Here is a 22,996-nt window from a genome sequence, read left to right on the forward strand (position 1 = left end):
ATTTTATACCATGCAGGATGATTAAGAAGAGCTTGCCTATTAAGGCTAAATTTCTTATTACTAGTTGTGTATCTTTCTGGTCAGATACTGGTTAAGTTTCTTAAGATACTGGTAAAGTTTCTTAACCAGATACTTTCTGTATCTTAAAGTGCCTGAGATGCCCCTGTAAAGAAACCAATGCCTCTGACATGAGCCGTGCGATAGAAAAGAGTTGTCAGTTGACAAAATTTCCTGTCTTCCTCTTTTCTTCTCCTTTCTTTTCCTCCCCTTCTGCAGATCCGAGCAGAAGGTCTTGTTTCACACTGACAGGCTGGGAGGCACATGTTGAGCGAACTTCTGCACAGGAAGTAAATGTCCAGGTCATATTTATCCCTTTTCATGTGGTTCTTTTAATCCCCCAGATTGGGTTTCAGAAGAGTTTTACAGTTTCAGTTTTACAAAGCAAACCTTCCTTTAATGTTGGCATTTTAAAGAAAAAGCTTCAGTCAAAACATGTGTGTTTTACATCAGCCAGATGGGACGTTTGGGGGAGCGGGCCACAATGTGGCAGCCAGCTCCGCTGAAAGAGCTGCACGCGTTGGGGTTGGACATTGACTGGGAGCTACTGGTCCCAGGTTGGGGGAGCAGTCTCCTGGCTCTCCCAGGGCAAAAAAAAGGTGATGAAAATCAGAATAATAATGAAAAAGAAAAGCCTCATAGCAAATGAAAGCTCCGAGCATGGCCATGCTGCTGTCACTTGCATCCCAGTGGGCCTGCATGGCTGTATTAGAGAGCACAGCCCTGGTGTGCACAGCCCTGTATAGCCAAAAATAAGGTCTAGGCTAAAGCTGGTTGTATTAATATGAACCCCCATGGCAAGAGGGTTGGAACTAGATGATCTTAAGGTCCTTTCCAACCCTAATGATTCAATGATTCTAAGTGAGAGGTGTTAATGGCAGCAGAGGCACCCCACCATGTCCAGCACTAAAACCTGTCTCTGTAACACCCACTGAACGTCACCCTGCCTGGAACTGCTCTTTCCAGGACTTAATTTTTTGTCATTTTAATTGAAGAATAAACAGCAAAATACATTAATAAACGTGTCCCTTTCCTCCAGGGCTTACCTCACAGCCATGCCAGGTGAGGCAAATCCCATTTCAGATGATGTCTCTAAACCAGCACCAGCTGGGGCAGGGTGGGGGCTTTTCTTCCCCCTTCAAAAGCCTTTCCTGGCAGTTTTACCTCAGCATGGCTGGGGTTTACACCATGGGGGGGTTGTTCAGCAGCCGGTGTTGTGTCCGGTGGGTCGGTGTCTCCTCAGGGTCTCTGTGAGGCTGAGGTGCCTGTTGGTGGGCTGGAGCAGCTGCCATTTCCCCCATTTTTGCCGGAGGAGCAGCAGGAGCTGGTGGCACAGCACAAACGTTGGTGTTCTGTCATGGAAGCCTTGCCTCGTTGTCCATGCAGCGGGTGCTGGCCGTGTTACCTCCACGGTGAAGCGCTGGTACCTCAGCAAGGCGGGGATGGGGCAGCCTCTCCCCCACCGGCAGCCATTTTGTGGCTGCCAGAGGCCTGCATGGCACCTCAGGGGTTGGTGCTCCCCTGGGCTGCTGCAGCTGAGGAAGAGCTGAGGCAGAACTGAGAAACCCTCGGCTGGAAGACTCCTTGGACAAGTGTCCTGCCTCCCCCTCGTGCTGTCTTCACCTTTCCTTGGGCATAAAGCCCCTGAGGGAGGATCTTGTGGAGACAGCCCATGGAAGGCTGGGCACAGCCTCATTTCGGGACATCCTGAGGAGAAACTTCTTCCAGAAGCCCCACTGCTTGTGTCCTCCATCATCTGGTGGTGTCTAGCATGGACCCGGGGAGGTTCAGCTGCTGCCAAGGACCTGCTGTGTGCTGCTGGCAGCCATCGGGGTGTCTGGGGAAGCAGCTCCTGCACCAGCAATGGGTGAGTATTTGCTCTGTGTCCTAAAAATGGATCCCTCCTTAAGCACCTTTTTGTGATCAGTGAGCCACAGGGCTGGCTGCAGAATCCTCTGAAATAAGAGCTGTGGTCTCTTGAGTTGACACCATTAATTTTTCCCTTTAAGTTTTGTGTCAATCCAAGGTCAGTGGCCTCCAGGCCTGGGCTCTCCATTGATCTCCTTGAGTGATATAAATAGGTTTTCAACAGAGTTGCCTGCTTTCCTGACTGTAGCTACGTATAGATTTTGTCTTTACTGTGGCTAAATGGTATGGTCAGATGGCTTGCAGTAAATTTGGCGGAGAGTTAATTTAATGTCCTGGAGTCTGTGTGACTGAATGGAGTTGGGCTGGAGTATGTTGTTTCTCTGAGTGAATCTGAAGTAAATGTATATTATAAGCCATCCTGTACAGTATATCTCTTTATAATATGCTTGACAAGAGCCTATAAGACTGGCTTATGCTTTCCTGAGGAGCTGGGTTGAGCAGGATGGTGCTTGGGCATTGGGGTGAGCTGGATGGTGCACTGGGCTGGAACAAGTGGCTGCCTCTTCCTGGGAGCAGGTGAAATGCCATAAAGACAAAGAGATCTGGGTAAACTGCATGCTTTGACTGGATTAGTATAAGCTTTTTGGACTGGCCGTGCCAAGTGGCTCAAGTGTTTGTTAGAGGGTTTAGCAGGTACTTTTGATTTGGTGGAAACGGGTTTTGCTCTCAGAGTTGGTTGGATTTGTGTACACATGCTGCATTTAATTTCTTAGACCATGTGCCTCCACTTCTCTTTGGCTGATAAATGTCTTGGTAGATAACAAACATGTAGTTGTGTCTCTTTTGAAGTGTGTGAGTATCGAGAACCTGACTGCTATTTATCTGTGGCTATTGTTCTTATCTCCACTTTTTCCATCTTGTTAGCTGACATTGCAGCTATCATGTTCTGCCTAGTGTTTCCTAATGCCCTCTGACCAAAGTTAAACTGGAGCTGGTGTCACTTGTATGTGTGGCTCTTCTACTTCCTTTGTCCTGAAAAGAAGGAACAGCAGGCTACATGTTTTCTGGACATCCTGTGAAAGCCAGAACATTCACTGTGGAGAACTGGATTAACATCTCACCAAATGACTCTTAGCAAGTGAAAGAAACACAAATGTTATGATAGTAAATAGCCTATTGCATAATAAACATTGACTCCCATTTCAGACCATTGCTCCTTATGCAGCAGGAAGATGGCCAGAGTGTGACTGACCAGTGTAGGAAGAAGGGAAGGTAGCTTTCCCTCATGCTTTCAGATCACAAATTCCATAGGGCTAGGAGCAAAGACTAATGGATGTGGCAGAAATTTAGGTAATAAAGGATTACTCCTGACTTTACTACATATTCTCTATGTAACTGTGTCCATTTCATTCAGTTTGCCATTTGCCTTGCTTTCCTGTGCAACATGCCTATGATGCAAAGAGGTAATAGGAAAAAATCCATCAGTAGCTATGAGGCACTCGGCTGCTGTGGTCAGATAAGTACCACAGTGAAGGAAACTCCTCTAAGTATCTATTAAGGACAGCACTTCACAGGGCTATTGCCCCTTCTATCCAAGGTGCACGGAGCATTCCATCAATGCTACTCATACTCCTTCAATCCCCCTGAGAAGCAACGCATTATAAATCCCATTTTACAGATGGGCGAACTGACTTCTCCCCAAGTCCCAGAGTGGTTCAGTGACAGAGCTGGGAATTGAACCATTAGACATTTTCCTCTTCATGACAGCTCTGTACAATCCCAGGACTCATTTATTTTCCCTATTAAAAAAGAAGTAAACAAGTATTTTCTTTTGGAGACCCACTGAGGATGGGGGATTGGGGAAAAAATGGAAGTAAAATTAAAAATAAAATGACATAATTCCCCACTGGCCCCGAGTTGTCCAGTCTCCTTTACGTTCACACTTCTCTTTGTTATGTTTCCTTGAAGTTGAACCTCCCTAGAGAAGGGAACCTCAGTTTCTGGTGCTGGGGAAGAAATGCTTCAAGAAAAAGAAAATAATCGCAGCTGCAATGTTAAAAATAAGAAGCTAATCAAAGGCAGCCCATGTGGGCGCCACTTTCATCTCTCATCTTCAAAGAGGTGCAAACAAACATTGCTGGCGTGCCAAGCAGCAGCCTCAGCGGCTGATGATCCCATTACTCCTCCAGCGTCCACACTCCTCTTCCATGCTGCTGAGCCTGTAGGCATGGGACTCCAGGATCACTGCCAAGGTGGGAACCTCTACTCACCAGAGGGGAAGCCACATATGGAATTCCTCTGTGGATCCAAATTATTTCATAACAAACATACTTGCGCCCTACAGATCATTCCTTGTGCTGTTGCCTTTAGAGCCTTTCTAGCAATGATAATAGCATCTCTCACTCCCTAAGATGCTGAAAAGCCTTCTAGATTGGAGGTTTTGTTCTGATGGGTTTGGGGGGGTCTTGTTTTCCAAAGACTTGTTGTTTTTAAAAAAATAATACCCCGGCTCTGATGAAATCCAGATGTGTGAAATGCAGCAGAAGTGTGGATTAGTCGCGGCACTGGGAAATTTGCAGCGCTAGGTCTTCTCCAAATGCTCTTGAACTTGCCTTGAAGTCAATACAGCTAATGTATTTGTGCCTCAGTTTACCTGAGCTTACTTGCCTTGATGTAAGCTTGGCTCTTCCTGCATGTCCTGGTGCAGTCCATGCAATAAGAATCTAACTAGCTCCGAACAAGCCAGTTAAAGTGAGAACACAGAGTATGGTGCTCTGCCTGGGCTAACACAACTTAATTATGGCAAAATCATTTTAAGTGTGGTAATACTGCTACGTTGCTCCTGCTTCCAGAATGAAAAAGAAGTGGTAAATGTTCCACCCCTGGCAGTGCTCAAGGCCAGGTTGGACAGAGCCTTGGGTGACATGGTCTAGTGTGAGGTGTCCCTGCCCATGACAGGGGGGTTGGAACCGAATGATCTTAAGGTCCTTTCCAACCCAAACTGTTCTATGAGAGCATTCATAGAAACCTTGGATATTTGTATGTGTGCTGTGTGGTGCAACATGAGGTAATCCATCTTGGACTAAGAGGATAAATAAACTAAGGAGCCTGAACAATTTTCCCCAGTACTCAGATGTTTCACTAGATGAGTGAGTGAAAAAAGATCATGTATTCTCTTTTATGCCTTGTTCAGTGCATGAGCAAAACATTGCTCACGGATACTGACCTCCTACTGAGGGCATTCTATGGGATGAGGATGTAAAAGAACCATTCAACTCTTGGGCTCTGTCACTGTTCTTGTGAAAACTTTTAGGCTACTTCACCAGCTGTAAACCCATGATGTTTTAGATAAATAGTTCTGAAAGCCCTAGATTAAAAGAGCTAGGTGTTATTTCATGGAGCTAAACTGAATCTTGATATTGCCAGAATCTTGGCAGAGCAGATGCCTTTACCACCTTGTACCTGTCTAGGGCTTTCCTGCTCTTTTAACCTCATGAGAACATTACAGTAGCTGCAAGAACAGTTCACTGGTGCGGTCATCCACCCACAGAAGCTCTGCTGGGGCTGCCCTGTGTTCACAAGAAAAAGCTGGGAGACAGAGGGGAAGGAGAAGAATTGGATCCAGCTCATTGTAATGAAGAAAGCCTGTTCCAGCCAGGGAAGGATTCAATTAGGAGGCCGGAGGAATATGGATGATACAAGGAGGGCACCAGGACATCTGGGGCTGCCACTGCGAGGAAGAATAAAGGTGCTTTGCATAAGAACAGGATGCAATCATACGGGAAGAGGGATCTGCTCCCAAGTAGCAGTGGTTCCCCCTCCCCTCTACAGTGCACAACAAGGTACAGATTAGACCATTACACCCAGGGGAAGCCACAGAGTTGCACTCTCTTTTTCATGGACAGTAGCAGGAAATCGGTGGATTGGAACCAAATGAGAAACCTTACTCAAACCAGATGTGACCCCAGGGAGATCAGAAATGCAGAGATGTTTTTGCTTTGACATATCCGCCAGTGTTGAGGGTGGGGGAAGGCAGAGGGTGGCAGCAGCCGATTAGATGCTGCTGGATTGTATCATGCTGGTAACAGGCTGGCTGGGTTTCAGCGTAAAAAATATAGAAGGCCATTCTACATAGTCAAAACCATTAATGTATCCCAAATTTTAGGTGGCTCATCACCTGCTTCAGCAGCAGGACTTTGATCTGGGACCTTCATAGCCATACTGCTTGAGTAAACCATATCTGTAGGCTACAGCCTGTCTTGTGATCAATCACGGGTGACCAAAGGTACCCTCTATTTCCATTCAGCCTACTTCATAAAATAATTTGAGTCTAGATAGTTAACAGAAGAAAATTAAAGCACAGAGCTATGGTGACATATGCTGTGAAGTCTATTTTAAGTACCAACACCAAAAACATCACTCTGGCTAGATTTTAGTTTAGCTCTCCTGTGTCTAATTCTGATCCCCTGCTTAATGGGAACTCATTTTCAAACCTCATGAGACAGTGATGAGAGTAGAATTGAACGGAGTAGACATTTTGTTTAAAGACCCAGCTGTGGAATCTTATGGTTAGGTGAGTTTTTTTTCTTGCTTGCATAAGTCAAAGGCAAGTTCTGACATCAACAATCTCCAAAAGAAGTCTGCAATTCTATCACCATAAAGGCTCTGAAGTCAGGTCAGTACAAAGTAATCCAATGTATTCATTCATTTTCAGACCTCATGATTATAAAAGCCTGATGCGTGAGTTTTTCGCTTATTTGATTCTGGTAATAATGAAATGAAATGACGGGAAATCAGTTTCTCCCCTGGCACTCTCGCTCTGTCTCTTCCTTCATTCTCTCTGTCTAAACAAGGAGTCCAGAATTAACTTCAGTTAGCATTAAATTCTTTCCGAGCCCTTGAAGACAGTGATCAGTGTGTCCTGTATTTTGTGCCAGGCCACAGGACATTTGTAACAAAAAGGCAAAAATCCCTTTTCCAGCTCTTTGTTTCCCTGCTGCTGCCTTACATGGAACAGTTAGCTGGTGAATTACCATGAGTGAGGAAGAGCCTACAGGAAGTCAGTGTGTTTCACAAGGAACCACCAAGTATGGGGACCTTCTCTTGATCCAGTACCAGCATAGGCTGTTGCTCTTGAAGGGACTGCCTATCCGTATGCAAGTATTGTCAGATTTTAATCTGTTAATTATGAATATTTCTGTGGATGAGGCCATTTCTCATGTTCTGTTTTTAGTGAGCCGGCACCTAGTTGGTGTCTGCTAGAATCCATTGTAGACTTTGGGACAGGAGGTTTCTGCTTAGCCTATGAAAAAAAATCTGTCCTGTCTGCCCCACAGTCTGGCAAGTCAAGAAGGGCTTATCAGTAAGAGCAGGAAGAAGCCAAAACCTTTCTTGCTTTGTGCCATCTAAACATCAGGCACCTGAAGGACTAAGGCTTTACAGTTTTGACTGGGTAGAGGTTTTGCGCTCTGAGCATGGCTGTAAATATGAAGTTTAGGGGGAGGAATTGGGCAGACTGGAATTGGCTGAATTGGAAAGAAGCCTGTGGCTGCCTGCAGAATGTCTCTGGTATCAGAATGAACCTAGGCATCATCCAGGAGGAGTCTGAGGTGCAGTGAATATGGACCTAATGATACAACAGGAACATGTTGCTAGAGACCCTGTCAGCACTCGCGTGCTTTACAACTATATCTGACCCCTCCTGGGGATGAAGGGTGAGTTTCTGGTTTAAATTAGCCCAGATGAGATGCAGTGTTGACAGGACTCAGCAAGGTTTGCAGTGGAGTTTTGCTAGCTGGCCACCCCAAGCGGTAACAGAGCCATGGGTGGGAGAGTTGCCAAGTGGGTACCTTATAAAGCAGGCTGAGGGTGAAGCTTCTTGAATGATAGAATAGAACCTCCTCCTCCTTTCCCAGACACTTCAATGATCGTAGCCCACAAAACCAAAATAGCTGTCAGAGAACAAGCTGGATTTCATTTTCCTGCTGGTGATGTCTGCATGGTATTCAACATAGAAGTTTTATTCTTCAGTGTGAAGGGCAGAAAGTCCCCAGTTTGTTGTCTCAGTCCCAAAGGAATGGGCTTATAGGCATAAAAGTCAGAGAAATTCCTATTTGCCACAGAAAATACAGCTTAAAAAAGTCTGAACACTGGGATGTGGTCTTACCCTTTATGCTCCTAATGCCTCCAACTGCTCTGGAAATAGGGGATATTTCTGAAATTAGTGTCTTGGAGGCCTGATGAGGAACAGGGCCCGAAGTTGAGAGAAGACTAAATGATGTGCAAAGCAGTGCGTTATAGAGATAGAAAACATTGTGCTTTCCTGAAGAAAATGAAAATTGGCTCCTCAGTGAGGCACTTTTCAACCAGTGTGTAGAACTCTTGCTTGGAAACTAAACAGAATCGACCAACTTGTAATTTATGACAACTTCCTTTGGCATGTGCTCGGGTCTGTTTGCACCATTGCCATGGCAGTAAAGGAACTATTTATTCGTCCAGCTACCTCACCACATCCTGCAGGGCCTTCCACTGGAGACAAAGGCAAACCTGATTCAAAATGGCAAGGAAAGCTAGTTAGCACTCAGGAAATTGGAGGTCAAGTATCATCCTATTCTTCTGCTTCTTGCACATTATCATTTCAGACTGAGAAGAAAAAGTTGTGCAGAACTGCTCCTTACATTTAGAAAGCTGCTTTTATCTGAGAGTTATTAGGGCTTCATAAAGCACAACCTCACACCATTGTTTATCCATAGATAGTGTGCAAAAGTGTAAAGTCATGGACTTGCTGTGAAGAATTTACAGTCCATCATCACAGTTACATTAAAAGTCCACATGCTAAAGCATGGGTTTCTTACTGAATTGGCATAGAAGTCTAAAGTGCCTGTTTGGACAAGAGCCATGGCAATGCCTAAATAGGACTCTTCATGCTCAGCCTGGTTTTGGGATGTTCCTAGCAGCTTTCCCAAAGTTCTCTGTCTCTTTCATAGCAGTAAAGAAAGCTTAAGTATGCACTGCCTTTTCGTGCCCCCATTTCACCCTCTTCGCTGTGCCCCCAGAGCATTTGCAGAACTATTCAGTAGGCCAATTTGGTTATCTAAGCTAAAATAAACCCATTTTGGGCAAAAAGGTTATTTCTGATGAATCTATTGATGCAGTTTACTGTGTGCTCTTGTAAGCAGTGTTTTGGCAAAATTGAGGTGGCATTAGAAGGCATTTGATGAGCTGTGTGAACATTGTCATGGCCACAACATATTCAGTCAAACTGCATTCTTGGTATCAGCAAGGTGTAGACAGTGCACATATCTGAGGTAGCCTGTGGTAACTCCAAGTAAGTCTGTGAGCAGAATGAGCTAGTGGCCAGTGAGATGGGAATCCTGTAAAAGAATCCAAATGGCCAAGACCAGATTTTCAAGAACAGGCAAGTAATTTAATGTATCCTGCATATCAGTTGTATTTACATGCATGATTATCTGCTTAGTGTATAAATGCATCTTCTTGATGTGTTCAGCCAGTGGGTAAGGATTAGAGACTGTGTCTAGTGTTGTGTTGCAATGGGTTGGTTGATTATGAAATAATTATCTCAAGATACATGTAGTGGGTTCCTGCTGTTCTTAGAGGCTGGATAGATGCTTCCTGTGAGTTTTCATTGAAAATTCAAGTCCTCTTTTTGTCAATTGTAAGCCATGCATTTAGTAGAAAGCAAAATATGAATGCTTAGTAAAGGGTCAGTGCATAGGGTCTAACAGCTTTGAGATGATATCCTGGCAAATCTGGGAAAAAGGAAAGCTTCCCCTTCAAAGTCTGTGTGGTCTTGTTTTGCTGTCACATCTATAAATGCAGCAAACTTCAATAGCAATGTTGGCACTTTAGCTAAGGAGTAACGTATTCTTGGCTAGTTAATATCAGTGTGTATTTGTTCAGGAGGATATATACCTTAATCTTCTGTAGACCCCTTCCAACTTTTCGCTTTCTTTCTTTCTTTTCCCCTCTTCCTACAACAGATACCCACATGCAGTACCCTTAAAGAACTGTGGGTCATGCTTTCTGGATCCGCGATCCTACCCTGTTCCTTGGAGCTGCACAGATCTTTTTTTAATCCCTTCACATGAAGCTGTGGTGAAAGTTCTGGGTTTCTCTGGCTTGTGTGTTCTGAGCATGATGGATTTTCCTTTATGCACAGCTAGCCCCTATTAAGTGAGCAGCACATACTCAAGAGAGTGAAAGAATATGAGAAGTTGGAACTGATTTTAAGGGAGTAGATGGAATGAGCTGCAAAGCCAGGGAGTGTTCATTCTGTGAAACAAGGGGTCTCTTCTCTAATGTGAGACTGAAGACAGAGAGGGGTGTGACGTGCTAAACACTAAAACTGAAATTCAGGACTAGCTCTTGGATCCCTCTATGCAAGCACTCATGGCTAGTATATGGTAAAAGCAGGGTTTGCCTATGTCCAGGAGTTTCAAGTTTATTTTAAGCTTCATCTGTTCTTAAAACCCTCATTCCTCTGAAATAACAGCTTTTATTCAGTGGCTCTCATTTCACCCTTTGGGTTCAAACCCTTGCTTGGGTCTACCGAATTTACTTATGTGGTGGTTCTTGACTATTGGCATAGAGCCTTTGGGATCGAAATGAGGCAAACCTTCTTTACCAGCTGTGGTCCAAGTTCTCACCTGAGCCAGAAACTGCTGTTCAAACAGTAATGATGAGATACCATAATGTATTAACATCACAAATAGATTACTAAGAGCAACAGTTTCAGAGCAAATGGCTCTGTGGTTCCCAGCAGTTATTGCAGGCATGGATTTTAGAGTGGAATGGGTTAACTCAGGGATTCTCAACTGGTTTTGACAGGCAGCCACTCTGCTGTGTTAATAGTGTCAAAACCCAAGCTCAGTTGGGATGCTCCTTGAAATAGGCAGACCAGGAATCCTTGGGGAAGACTTGATGATGGGGTCAGATAATTCACTCTTTGTGTTAATTCTTCTCTTTGGAGCCAAGGAACAAGTCTGTTAAAATGTTTGCCCAATACTTTGGGGCCAGCAGTTATGATTACGCTTATTCTAATACATATCCATACCCTTGATGACTCACTGATGCAAATCTGTTTGACTGCTTCCATGAGGGGTTTGCAGCAGAGTGTGGTGGAGGAGGAGACAACCTGATCCTTGGGGTTGAGCCCAAGGGGGAGATTTCTCCTCCTTTACATGCCCTTGCAACTGTGACGGACTTCAGTGGGGCGCCTGGATTTGGCTTTTGGTTTAGCTGTGGCTCTTCAGTGAGACCTGACCGAAGTTCTTCACTGAGACAATGTAATTGGGACATAAGTGAATTCCAGTCAGTTCGGGAAACACATCCTTTCAGTTCCTGAAAACATGCTATTATTAATTAACGAGCGCAAATACTAAGGGGGCCGCACGCTTTTCCTTCGCTGGTCTCAGACTTGTGTCTCTCCATTCGTCTCTTCTTGCTAAATTTTTCAGTGTTTTTAACATCAGACTGATGTTACGTATAATTACCAACTTTGCACCAAAATTATATTTGACATGGCTTGTGTGGGAAATTAGAGCATTTCAGAGACTACAAATTCACCTGGGAAGATGAGCCAGGCAAGACAAGGCACTGCAGAGTGGAAGTAATTTGAATATTACATGTGCCCTCCTGAAAATGCCAAAATCATTTAAATTGCTAGAAAGGATATTTTCCCTAATTAGCTGTGTGTGCTGGAGGGCTCATAATAATGCACTGCATGGGGAAGAATGGACTGGCAGAACAGAGGCTGCCTGTGCACCGCAGGGGGCAGCGACAAACTGGCGGTAGGAAGAGTTCCCCTTTCCTCTCTGAAGGCATAAAGGTATTTATCATCCCTGCAGCTGTTTACAGTGATGCCTCGATTTTTAAATGTATAGAGAATGTGCTTGGTTCCCTGGTCATCCATAGTGGTAGCTACTGGCGGAACCTAAGGGTGTGTTAGCTGTGGAGCTGTGCTCCAAACTCGGATCCTTTGCTATTTGCTGTTTCGGGAGGATCTAACTGCCTCAGCTGTGCTCCACCCTCAGGCATCACTGTGCTGCTCTCTGGCACTTCTTCAGCTTCACAGGGTCCCACAAATACAGTCTCCGTTCCCCTCACTTTGCTCTTTACTCCCTGGGGCCCTGCTGGTATGTTCTCACTTCCTTCCACAATTACAGTGATAGCCCCAGTTAGGCCAAGCCAAGTCTGTCTCTTTTTTTCCCCTCTCTAAATTACCCTGATGCCTGTAGACGTTCTGGGGAGATGTATGCAGGGAGAGCAAGAGGCGGACACGCTCTCACGGATCTTCTCTCTTCCTGACATCGATTGTTTAAGCACTAAACCATTCGCTGACTCTTGTGACTCTAAATGATGTGGGGCTTTTTCGAGGTTTTCCTCCCCACAGCTACAGAAACCGCACTGGAGCACTAGTCTCTCTAATGTGAGGGCTTCCACCTGTGACTGCGGAGTGAGGCTGCTGCTGGTTCCATCTCCTTTTCTGCCATCACCATTCCTGTGGTTTCTGCTTAGTTACATATTCATTTTTATAATGCAATTATCATCTTGTGGGATAAAGGAGGGGAAGACACCCTAATTAGCTGCTTAAAGCACTTTAAAACTGCATGTGTCCATGTCTTTAAAGGAGACAGGACTGCAGAATGGATGGTGTTGCACTGTGCTGCATGTTTCCAGTGTTGAGCTTTGCAGGGAACAGGATTGTACCCACCTTGTCTGATCCATTACCATGGCAGCGATTTCCCATTTAACTGTCACAGGGTCTGGGTCCCCATTGCTTCCTTGCACCACAAGGTATCATTTGCACCCTTGCAAAGTGAATGTAAATCATTACCCTGTTGTGCAAACAGGAAGTTTTGGCTTGGGAGCTTTTCAAGACTGCTTCATAAGGAATGAACAATAACATGAATTTCAGGACAGGGTACAAAGGGCTTTAAACTCTCCCACACCCTGAAGCGCTGTAGGCCAGGTTCAGAGATAGAGACATCTTATTCCCAGTGAAGTTGGAATTAGGCACCTCCATTCCCTTGGGGATCTGGGCTCTTAAGTGCATGGAAAGGCTGCTTTGTAAGAGCAAGGAGGAATGTAAATATTGGCCAAGGATGCCAAAGCTAACACCTGCTTTTTGGGAAACTGCCCTGGCATCTTTCGTGTCCACAGAGTGGCTGGGCCCTGTGGTTAAGGTTTCAGCATGGTCCTTGGCTTGCTTCCCTTAGAAAGATGAAGAGCTGAGTTGATTTGAGAACATTACTCCTGGACAGTTCATTGATTCCTTCACTTGCTTTCCGAGGACTGCAGGCAGGAGTGATGCTTGTAATCTTCCAAAGCACACAAGCCCCAGTATGTCAACTTCGCAAGCCTTTTCCAGGTGGGAACTTGCTTGGAGGTTCAGTACTAGGGCTCAGCGTCATTGCAGTTCCATGTGCCTGGCTGTGTTTAGGAATGATGAAGGATGATGTGCCTGGACAGGAAGGGAGGTGGCTCCAGGAAGACTTGAAAAACGAGAAGTATTGTTTTGTTTTAAATGCTGATTGTTTTGTGTAACTTGGGCAACTGTTTACTATTCTTGCTGCACAGGAGAGGAGGGAAGTGGATGAGTAATGCACCCTGATGAATGCCTTTCCTTTACTTTGCTCATAAAGTGATAGTTACACCCTCTGTCAGACCCATTTTCATACAGTCTGTGGCCTTGATATTACTTTCTGTTGTCATCCATATTCCTTTAATGCAACTTCATTTGCAGCTCAGGGTTTCATGTTTCCTTGGAGGGTTGCAGAGTTTGGCATGTGCTCTGGAAGCCATCCCTGGCCATACAGTTGCTGTGTGCAGGGCAGTAGGGAGGGTATGCACCTTTGGCATGTATGGCCTCTCCCGTAGTAGAAAAGCTGCTAGTAAGAGCAGCAGGTAATGCCTTCCAGGTAGATTCCATAATGCCTTCCTTTGATAATGTAGCATCTCCTCTAGGTTAGTTGCTACAAGGAAGAATCCACTGTACAAGGAGCATGTGGAGATGGCAAATGTTCAGTTTGGCCTCCTTGTGCTAGCAGAGCCGACTGCTACCCAAGCATACAGTCCAAGCTTTCCCCAAGCACCTCTCCTCTCCAGCATGATTTTCGTAGTCTCTTTTCTTGGCACTAGATGGTGCCAAGAACTCTCGTGCAGTTGCAATGAGTGTGAGGCCTTTATTTGCTTTGTACCTCAATGGGAAGATGCCTCTAGCTTGGGATGCAGGCTTTTCAGGAACTGCTTCCCCCAGGGGCTGTTTCCCAGGTCTGTCTTTCAATCAAGGAAAAGATTTATGAAGTGCAAAGATGTCCCAGGGACGAGCTGGCGCAAGAGGAGAGAGGGGAAGGTTATCCTGGGCGGGGGGCAGGATTTTCACAACATGTACAGTACAGAATGTCTTCTGTGGGATTTCCTTTTCTGTTTTTCTTTAAACAGTGTGATTTTTACTGAGAGGAAGGAGATAGCAAGGGCTGTCCAAACACATGCTCAGTTTGCTTCTCTCTGAAGAGCTCTCTGTGCCCTTCAAGGCCTGAAGCAGCTTCTCATAAAGCAGTTCCATCCAGCAAGTGGTTAGTTCCATCTTTGCTCTGATTTACCACTCACAGTTCTCTTCCAAACAGAGCATTCTAGCATGTGTGCAGTTATTTTAATTTTAGGAACTAGTGTGCTCAAACACTACCTGAAATCAGCAAGTTCCATATACCTGTGCTTATACGAAGATAAACACACTGCTGATGATCTCCAGAGTCCTCATTGTAAGAGAGAGATCTTTGATTCTTTTGGTGAAGCCATGAAGCATTGTAGCTGATCTCAGGTGCTGAAAAGGGAAGCAAGTAACATAGCTGGGGATGAAACTTGGCTTTAGCTCTTAACTCTTCTCCAGTTTTCAAGAGCAAATTCTCCAGAACTGTGGAACTCCTTAAGTCATCCATCTCTGCATATCACCTCAATAAGGGACTTCTAAACTTTGGTTGTCTCTGGCTCCTGGAGCGAGCTCCTGACCTGTGTCTTCCAGATCATTTGAAGTGATCTGATTCTGCTCTGTGGTAGGTATGATTTGCCCCACTCACTTTTGCAGAGTAAATGAGATGAGGTCTGGCAGATGTCTACATTGTGGTTTACTGTGACAGGCAGTTAAAAAGCCAGCTCATAGCATTTCTACTTCCAAATTTACCCAATCTTATGCCATTGCTGAACTTTCTTGTCTCTTACACATTTTCTGCCTCTCCCTTTTCTCACCCACCTCCTCCTACCCCTCTGGCCAATCTGCCTCCCCTGTCCTCTTTCCTTGTCCTCCAGATGACTACCCATGTAGGCCACCAGCAGCACCATCCTCTTGACATCATCCCATCAGCAAACTGTGGCTGTGCCTTGGTAGCATGCATATGTTGTGACAAAAGCAGTACAACCAGATAGGGAAACAAGGGGATCCAGTACCCCCTGAGGCCTTCAGAGAACCACAGGGAATGAGAAGGAAAAGTTGTTTTGTGCGTTTTTTTTGGTGGCTTTTGTTTGTTTCTTACAGAGGAGGATCCAGCTGTTTTGGGGAGTGTTAGATCCAGCTGTCAGCTGAAATATTTAAAGGGGATATTTTATGTATATAAAATGCCCCCTTTCCCCTTGCAGTGCTGCTTCATTGCATCTCACCTGCACTTTCCACTGTTACTCACATGGTCTTCTTTGCATTCCTGACTTCAGTGGCTGCTCTCAGATGCAGGTGTAACTCTGGAAACTTCCTAAGAGAAAAGGATTCCTCTTTTCCTGGTGAATGGATAATGTTGGAACCAGAAGGCTAAAGAAGGCAGGTGGAGCCAGCTGTGCAGTTTGCAGGGTGCGGAAGACCAGGCAGTGGCAGGACAGAGCCCTGCCCATGTTTTTGTGGGGATAAGCCAGGCAGCAACAGAGTGTAGCTAACAGGAGGTAGGAAAGCAGTCCATTAAATATAGGACCAAAGTCTGATGGAAGTTGACTCTAAGATACAAGCCTTGTGAGACGGATACCTGAAGGAAACAGTACAACTCATTCAACTACCCAGTATTCAGGTGTTTGACCAGTGGAGTCTATGGAAGAGAGGGTCCTTGCTGCAACAGAACCCCTAGTTTTCCCCAGTAGACCCATCAAACAAGACATGGCACATGCATTGCTTGCTTCTGTGCCAGGCAGTTACTATAAAGCTTATTTACTTATGGTAATGACAAAAGGTGCTGGATTTAGACTCTGAGGTTTAGGTGTGCTGGGCAGAAACTAAGAAAGCTCCCTCTAAAAAAGCAGAAGTCAGCATAGATAAGGCAAGTACAACAGAAGCTAATGGTTGAAAAGGGCTGGCTAGAAAACAAGCGACTCCTATTTCTGCATCTTCTCTCCCTACCCTTTCACTCCTTCTAAAACATGCACAAATGTACAAAACCCATTTTCTTTACTAGTCATTCAAAAGTATGGAGTTCATTTCCCTAAATACCCTCTCATCTTTAGAGCTGGAGTAAAATCCCACCCAGCCTAAAAACTGACCCCCGTGATTTCTTTGAACAGCCTTCCACAGGCACCTTGTAATGACAGCAGTGGTAAACTGCTGAGGAGTCCGTTGTGGTACCTTGTTCCATCAGCTGCTCTAATACCTTTTTGATTATCTCAGTGGACACAGATATAAATGCTGTGCCTTGGATCCCTCACTTGCAAGCTATCTCCATTTTTTTTGCATTTTCTTTTTAAAATAAAAATGACTGCTGATGTTTATGCCCCTGTAATACATTATGTATTATTTTGTTTTAAGCGCTGCCTTTTGCATCCTGACAGTAACAATAAAATGTGAGTATGGGATTCCTAATACAGACAGACTAATGTTTCCACTGCTAGCCTTCCCTATCTCTTCTTTTTTTCTTTCTGCTCTCTAAGCACTTTTCTAAAGGCTCCTTTTATATTCCTAATAAAATTAGAGCAAAATACATCGATTTACTGGAAAAGAGGGTTTGTTTTTTTTTTCCTTGGTGATAGCACTTTCTTCACCACCCCTCCTTAAAAATGCTGGCGAATATTCCATGTCAAAGACCTCCCAATTTCTTCTTGGGGTTCTCTTATCATTCCCCAGTGATTCTTTTTTTTTTTTCTTCTCCCCTTGTCTCTGAGAATACTCTGCTTGTTTCCCCTCTACAGACCATTTTGTCTATGCTGATCTTTGAGGTAATTATCTTTCATTATTGCATTTTAGTCTTATCTCCAAATACCAGTAAGTGGCTGGTCTGCACATACTGTGAACTGATCTGGATGGGACCTTTTTACTCCTTTTCTATCTATAGATCGTACAATCTATATCCTAATGTCTGACTTCCATTTTAGTGTAATGGATCCCCTCTTGCCCCACTCCTTCTGTTGCCTCTTAAATGAAGTTGAGCCAGCTGTAAGTTATGAGATCTAACTCAGTGGTGGTGTTAAAACCATGAGATTCAGCACTATGACCACAACAGGACTAATTTCTCAATAGGATTATCAACATCAGTGTAAGTTGTGTATTGGGTTCTTTATCTCCCCTCGAGATTTGGGTAGATCCCATGTTTTGGTTTTTTTAAATCTTTCACAGCAGCCTCCATAGAGGTACAATAAGGGGAGGGAATGATCTAGGTCCATGGAGTTTGTTCATACTCTGCACCACTGGAAAGCTTTCAGAAGCCGTTGCTGTACTTTGGGGATTTTAAATTTCCGAAATATTCACTTAGTTATGGAATAGGCTAAAATCTGTCATGCTGATTTAATGAGAGAGGAGGGGAGGGAAGAGATACAGACACACAAAAAAAAGCAATTTTCCTTGTAACAGTTGTGTTAAAATATTGATACAGATGCAGAGTGGAAAAATTTAACGAGTTGTTAGTGTTAGAAATAATGCCAGCATTAGACATCTCTTGTGTGCAGGGTTTCCAAGATGGTGTTCAGCATTTCTGGGAAAGAGATCTCCTGAGAAATGTGGAAATGCTGGACCTGGGTCAGACCGGTGACACTTTAGTGTCCTCTCCCAAGGCATCTAAACTGTCCTGTCCTTAACCACAGAAGGTGGCACTGATGGAAGCCATAGTGTGGTTAAGAACTATTTTAAACCAAAAGCTTAGAGGGAGGTTGGCTGCTTAATGTTCCTGAGTGCCCTTTATACTGCATCTCTTACCAAGGATGTATTTTGAGGTCAGAACCAAGACCTTGTGGTAAAGGCAGTATGCTGGTGCACATGCTGTCCAGTCTTGATTCCACACTCTGTTGCAAGCTTTATCTAGGGCACATCCCATTCTGTGCATTACACTTACAAAATGCATTTTTTCCCCTTTTCTCTGGTAGGACCCCTTGGTTCTGCAGGGTTGCAAGCTCAATAGAAAGGGAGAGGTCTTACTCATACATTTTTACTGTTTTCAGTACTGTGATTCCCTGATTTTGAGCAAGGCTTCAGTGTCTGTAACACAACTGCTGTTGCTGTTTGGATTCCTTGTAGAAATGAAAGGTCTCAGACCTTTCAGTTGGTAAGCTTTCCCCGCAGCTCCATGGTCCCTGGAATCCTTCACTTTGGGTTTAACAAAGAGATGATATGCTGTGGGTATACGTGATAATAGGGACATCAGAATGACCCACAAAGTCTTTTCCAATGCTGTCCCCTAGTCTTGGGCTCTTCCACTGACTCCTGGAAAAGTCACCAAATCCATTTTGCAGAGCATAAACCTAGTCAAACTGGGTATGCTGGGCTTTGTTAATGCAGACCTCTCTCCATCAGAGACTCAGCTGAGACCACTAAATCTGAGCATCCCTTTTAAGATGAAAATGAGAAAGGAATTAATTTTAATGAGTGATGTTTTTGCTGCTGCTTGCCCTGTTGTGTGTGGCCTCTTGTGTAGACAGTGTGATCTGCCATCATGTCAGTGCTCTGTGATCAAACCCCTTCGAAGAGGGGACGTGTTTCTGTGTCAGTTCCAGTCCCTGAAGAACGTTGCCAATCTATTAAGAGCCTGGCAGGCTGTACTGGGAAATGCTAGCATGAGCAGAGAAGAGAGAGGCAAGCCTGAGAGTAAGGAGGAAGGAAAGATTAATCTTAGCAGAAATTCTGCATCCAAAAAGGACTTCCAGGGATGTATTGTCTTCAGCTTGCACTTCGCAGAATGTTGTTTGCCTTGCTGAAAGAAGACTTCCTAGCAGAATAGATTTCCCTTAGGACTGCAGCACCATTCCTGTACAGTTTGCTTGGCATCCTTGGCTCTTGCTTGCCAACACCTAGTATTTTAGAGACCTGAGGAAACTATGAGTATGTTGGGCTATGCTCTTCAACAGTCTGCTTGGAATTAAATGCTTGAGCCCTCCTAGGTACCAACCGTTTGAATATCTGGCCTCTTGGTTTCACTGAAGGCAGTATGACTTTGCATTGGATTCAGTAAGTGTTGGTTCCTGTTCATGGTGAAATCAAAGATGAAAATGAATGATACTTCTCTTTGATCAGACTATGTTTTCTTTCTGTTTCCATCTCTACAGAGAACAAAGACTAGGAGAAATCTGCTGGCCATGATATCTATTGCTGCCCCTTCTGGGCTTCTGATGATGGACTGAATGAAAGCTACCAAAATTGGTTTGTCTTAAGTGGACTGACTCTTGTAGGTATATGGCTCCCAAGCAGAAAGGGTAGCCCTTTCCATTGGGAGCAATGCCAGGATAGGAGTGATCTATGCTAAAGAAGGAAAGTGGAGTGAGTGTCTCCTCCTGTGGGCTGCATAGTATTTTGAACCAAGGCTGGACTCAAAGGAGGATGCACAGTACAGCTTGTGGAAGGCTCTTTCCAGATTCCTGTCAATAGCAAATAAATCTTCAAAACTCTTCTCACATTTGAAATTAATTGGTGGGGGAGGAAGGGCAGTAGCTTTTAATATACATCACTTATCTGTAGATAGATCTGCACAACCCCCTCCTCTGTGTCCCCTTATGTCAAGGCTTTGTTCTGAATTATTCCTCTTGCCCTCCCCATTACCAGAAATCTCTGATCATTGAAGCAGGAGGGGGTGATAGCTCCATCCAGAACCTACCAGGTCTCCACAGGTGTCAGTGGTAACAGAGCAGCTATGGCTGAATTGAAAGGACAAGGAATCAGCGAAGCAGGGGGATTGCTGCAGCTCTACCATTAACTGATCATGGGTAAATGAGTGGCACTAAGTGCCAAGCTTTCAAAAGCTGTCTTTCTCTTTCCTGGGGAAGTTCCAATGTGATTACTGAGTGTCCTGCTTGAGATACTAACACCTTGAAGGGGAAGAATGCGAAATAAAGGAAGCATTTTCTTGAGGGGACAAAGGGGCTGATTTAGAATCATAGAATGGTTTGGGTTGGAAAGGACCTTAAGATCATCTAGTCCAACCCCCTGCCATGGGGGTTTCTAACCACTTTCTCTATTTTTGCACCATTTTGAGTGAAAACTGCTTGAGGTACCTGCCATACTGCACATAGCATGTGAATAGAGACCCCCAATCTGTTCCCATTCCCTTTGCATTACGTTTTGGGGGTTTCCTTTTCTACCAGACCTACCAGCCAGTCTGAGCGCAACTTAGCACCAGACTCTTCCAATGAGAATGCTTCTGACTGGTGTTGCCTTCTGGGGTCCCAATGTGACTGACCCAGCACTGCTGAGTAGGACAGCAGTTGTGGCTTCTTGGTTCCTTTCTGGCTGGGACCCTGGCTACACCCTGCACTTGTGGCCTGTTCTCTTTTTGCCAGCTTCCCCTCAGAGCACTGAGGTGCCCCCACAAACCGCATGCCCAGAGCACTCCATTCAGCTTTGTTGGTCTTCAAATCCCAGTTTGCTTGGTCCCTGAAGGGGGCTGGTAGAGCAATCAAAGCCACTGCAGTGCAATTTCCGACAGAGAATTTCCTTCCTATTTCTGAGGGAGTGTGTGTGTGTGTATTTACGTGTTTCAAAAAAACCAACAACCCAAAACATTTTGGTTTTGTGCACTAAGCACTTTTGAGGGCGATATGGGGCCCTGTAATACGGAGGTTTATAACCTCCTCAGCTAATGCTCTCTGACACTCTGTTTTGATATCATTACTACATTATACTCACAATTTTTGAGTGAAAAAATACAGTACTTAGAAAGTCGAAATTCATAAATAAATTCATGTCAAACCGCACTTAATATTGATTTTGTTAGTGTTCAGATTCAATAATAAGGTACTGCGTGCATGAATATTTAAATATAATCATCATTTCTGCATCTCCTAATGGCCTCTGCTCTTCTACACTCAATTTAAACACAATTTAAAAACTATAATGTATTGAAAAATACTAGGATTTAGCAATAAATCACCATTGGGATACTCCAAGCCTTTTATAGGATGGCTCAATATCTGCTTCTCAAGGGACAGCACAATTAGATTCATGTTTTTAAACTTCTCAATTATCCATATACCATAATTTTATGTGAAAGTTTGTTTCTCTTCCTCCCCCCCTCCACCTCTGCTCCCCCTCCTCGCCCCCCACCAGATACTCTCCCAGTAGGAAGCGGAGAAATCACTAAGTGTTCTCTTAGCTGGGTTAGTATAGTAAAAAGGAGTCAAAGGTCACAGTCCTCAAACTGAATTAAATCCAGAGGCTGTCAGGGAAAGCAGAACGCTGACTCACTTAATCACATTATTTGGGGAAAAATCTAGGGGGAGGAAAGAGATAAAATGACTCAAAATGAACTCGCCAAGGAGGAAGCGGAGTTTTTATATTTATTTAAAAAGCAATATTCGTCTTTATCAAATAGACGCAGGGTGGTTCGATGAGGATGGAGCTGGCTGGACATGTGCGCAGTCGCAGGCAGGAGAGCTCTGCCAAGCAGTTTTCTCCCTAAGCAGGATCAGTGAGGGGAGGATGCGGTGCCCTCGGTTCCTCCAGTGCCAGGCTGGGGTGTTTGTTGGTAGGGGGTGTTTCTGTAGTGCTGGTCGCTAACCCATCTGCAAACCTCACCCTCTGAGGTAGGTCATTATCATTCTCCTCATTTTACACATGGGGAAACTGAGGCACTGGTGGGTGAAATGGTTATGGCAGAGCCCCAGTGGCAGAGCTGGGAGCTGGTTCTTAGGTTTCTAATGCTACAGCCTCTGCCCAAGCTATATGGCCATTTTCTCTCTCCCACCAGCATCCTCAGAGGCTGTGATGGAGAGGGAGATAAAAAGGATCTAGCATTAGAATCTAAAATAATGGCGCTAACATCTTCTGAGCTTAGTGGATCTTGCTGGCATTGGTGCGGTAGTAACGGTGCTGGTACTGACAGCGGCTCGCCACTTCTGTTGAACGTGTTGCTGTCAGATGGGAGGAAATGGTCGATAGATGAGGAGTGGCACTCTGGTGTCTAATGGAGAGGACGTAGCTGTGTCACTCGGTGACGCTGGCGGTGTCATCCAGAGTGCCTCACAACACCGTATAAACTGCCACGCGGGGCTGGGAGTTGCAATTGGCAAGAGGGATGGAAGCGTGGCATGATGAGTAGTGTGCACCCTGATGGTGGAGGGTGGGTAGAGGTTTGCTGAGATGAGCTGGGACCGCTAACCTTTACGATTCCTAATCCAGAGCTCCTTCAGGCCACGTGATATCTGACTGGGGTTTTGCTTATATTCTATATTTCATCTAAATTCATTAGAACTGTTTTCTAAAGAGGTTTGCTGTGTTGCATTGGAACTAGGTTTTATCTCATTCATCTGGCAAAGCGTCAGCTCCTGCTGCCTCAGGGTCACAAGCAAAGCTGTAAAGTCCCTGTGAGTGGATGAAAGAGAAGTGATCAATAGTAGAAAAGTCTCACCAAGATGCCATGTAGCCTGTCTGTGTGCTGGGCCATTGGGATTTGAGGGACTGTTCGTTCATTTCTCTGGGAGGGGAAAACAGGCATTCCTTCCCTTGCTGGGAGGAACCACTTTCACCTCTCCTCTGAGGGTTCTAGAGCTCCCTTGTGTTGGTCTCAAAATACATTTGTAATCCTGATACCAAATATTGTGTACTGTTTAACAGTGAGGGAAGGAAGGGATAGCAGAGTTCTCTGGGAAAGGAAGACTCTTGTGG

The 22,996-nt window shown here is 44.8% G+C and overlaps 1 protein-coding gene across 1 annotated transcript in view; it reads left to right on the top strand.

Annotated features, from left to right (window-relative positions):
• The first annotated feature begins 1,640 nt into the window (after positions 1 to 1,640).
• The window catches only part of CASZ1 (castor zinc finger 1), a 282,546-nt gene continuing 261,190 nt past the window's right edge, over positions 1,641 to 22,996 (top strand). Inside the window, exon 1 of the mRNA XM_061450109.1 lies at positions 1,641 to 1,924. The gene's annotated coding sequence lies outside the window, so the exon portion shown is untranslated. The remainder of the gene's footprint in view (positions 1,925 to 22,996) is intronic.

This window comes from Pezoporus flaviventris, unplaced genomic scaffold (assembly GCF_033815535.1).
Source record: "Pezoporus flaviventris isolate CSIRO_AGI_PZ_B2104156 unplaced genomic scaffold, CSIRO_AGI_Pfla_v1 ptg000009l, whole genome shotgun sequence".
NCBI lineage: Eukaryota > Metazoa > Chordata > Aves > Psittaciformes > Psittacidae > Pezoporus > Pezoporus flaviventris.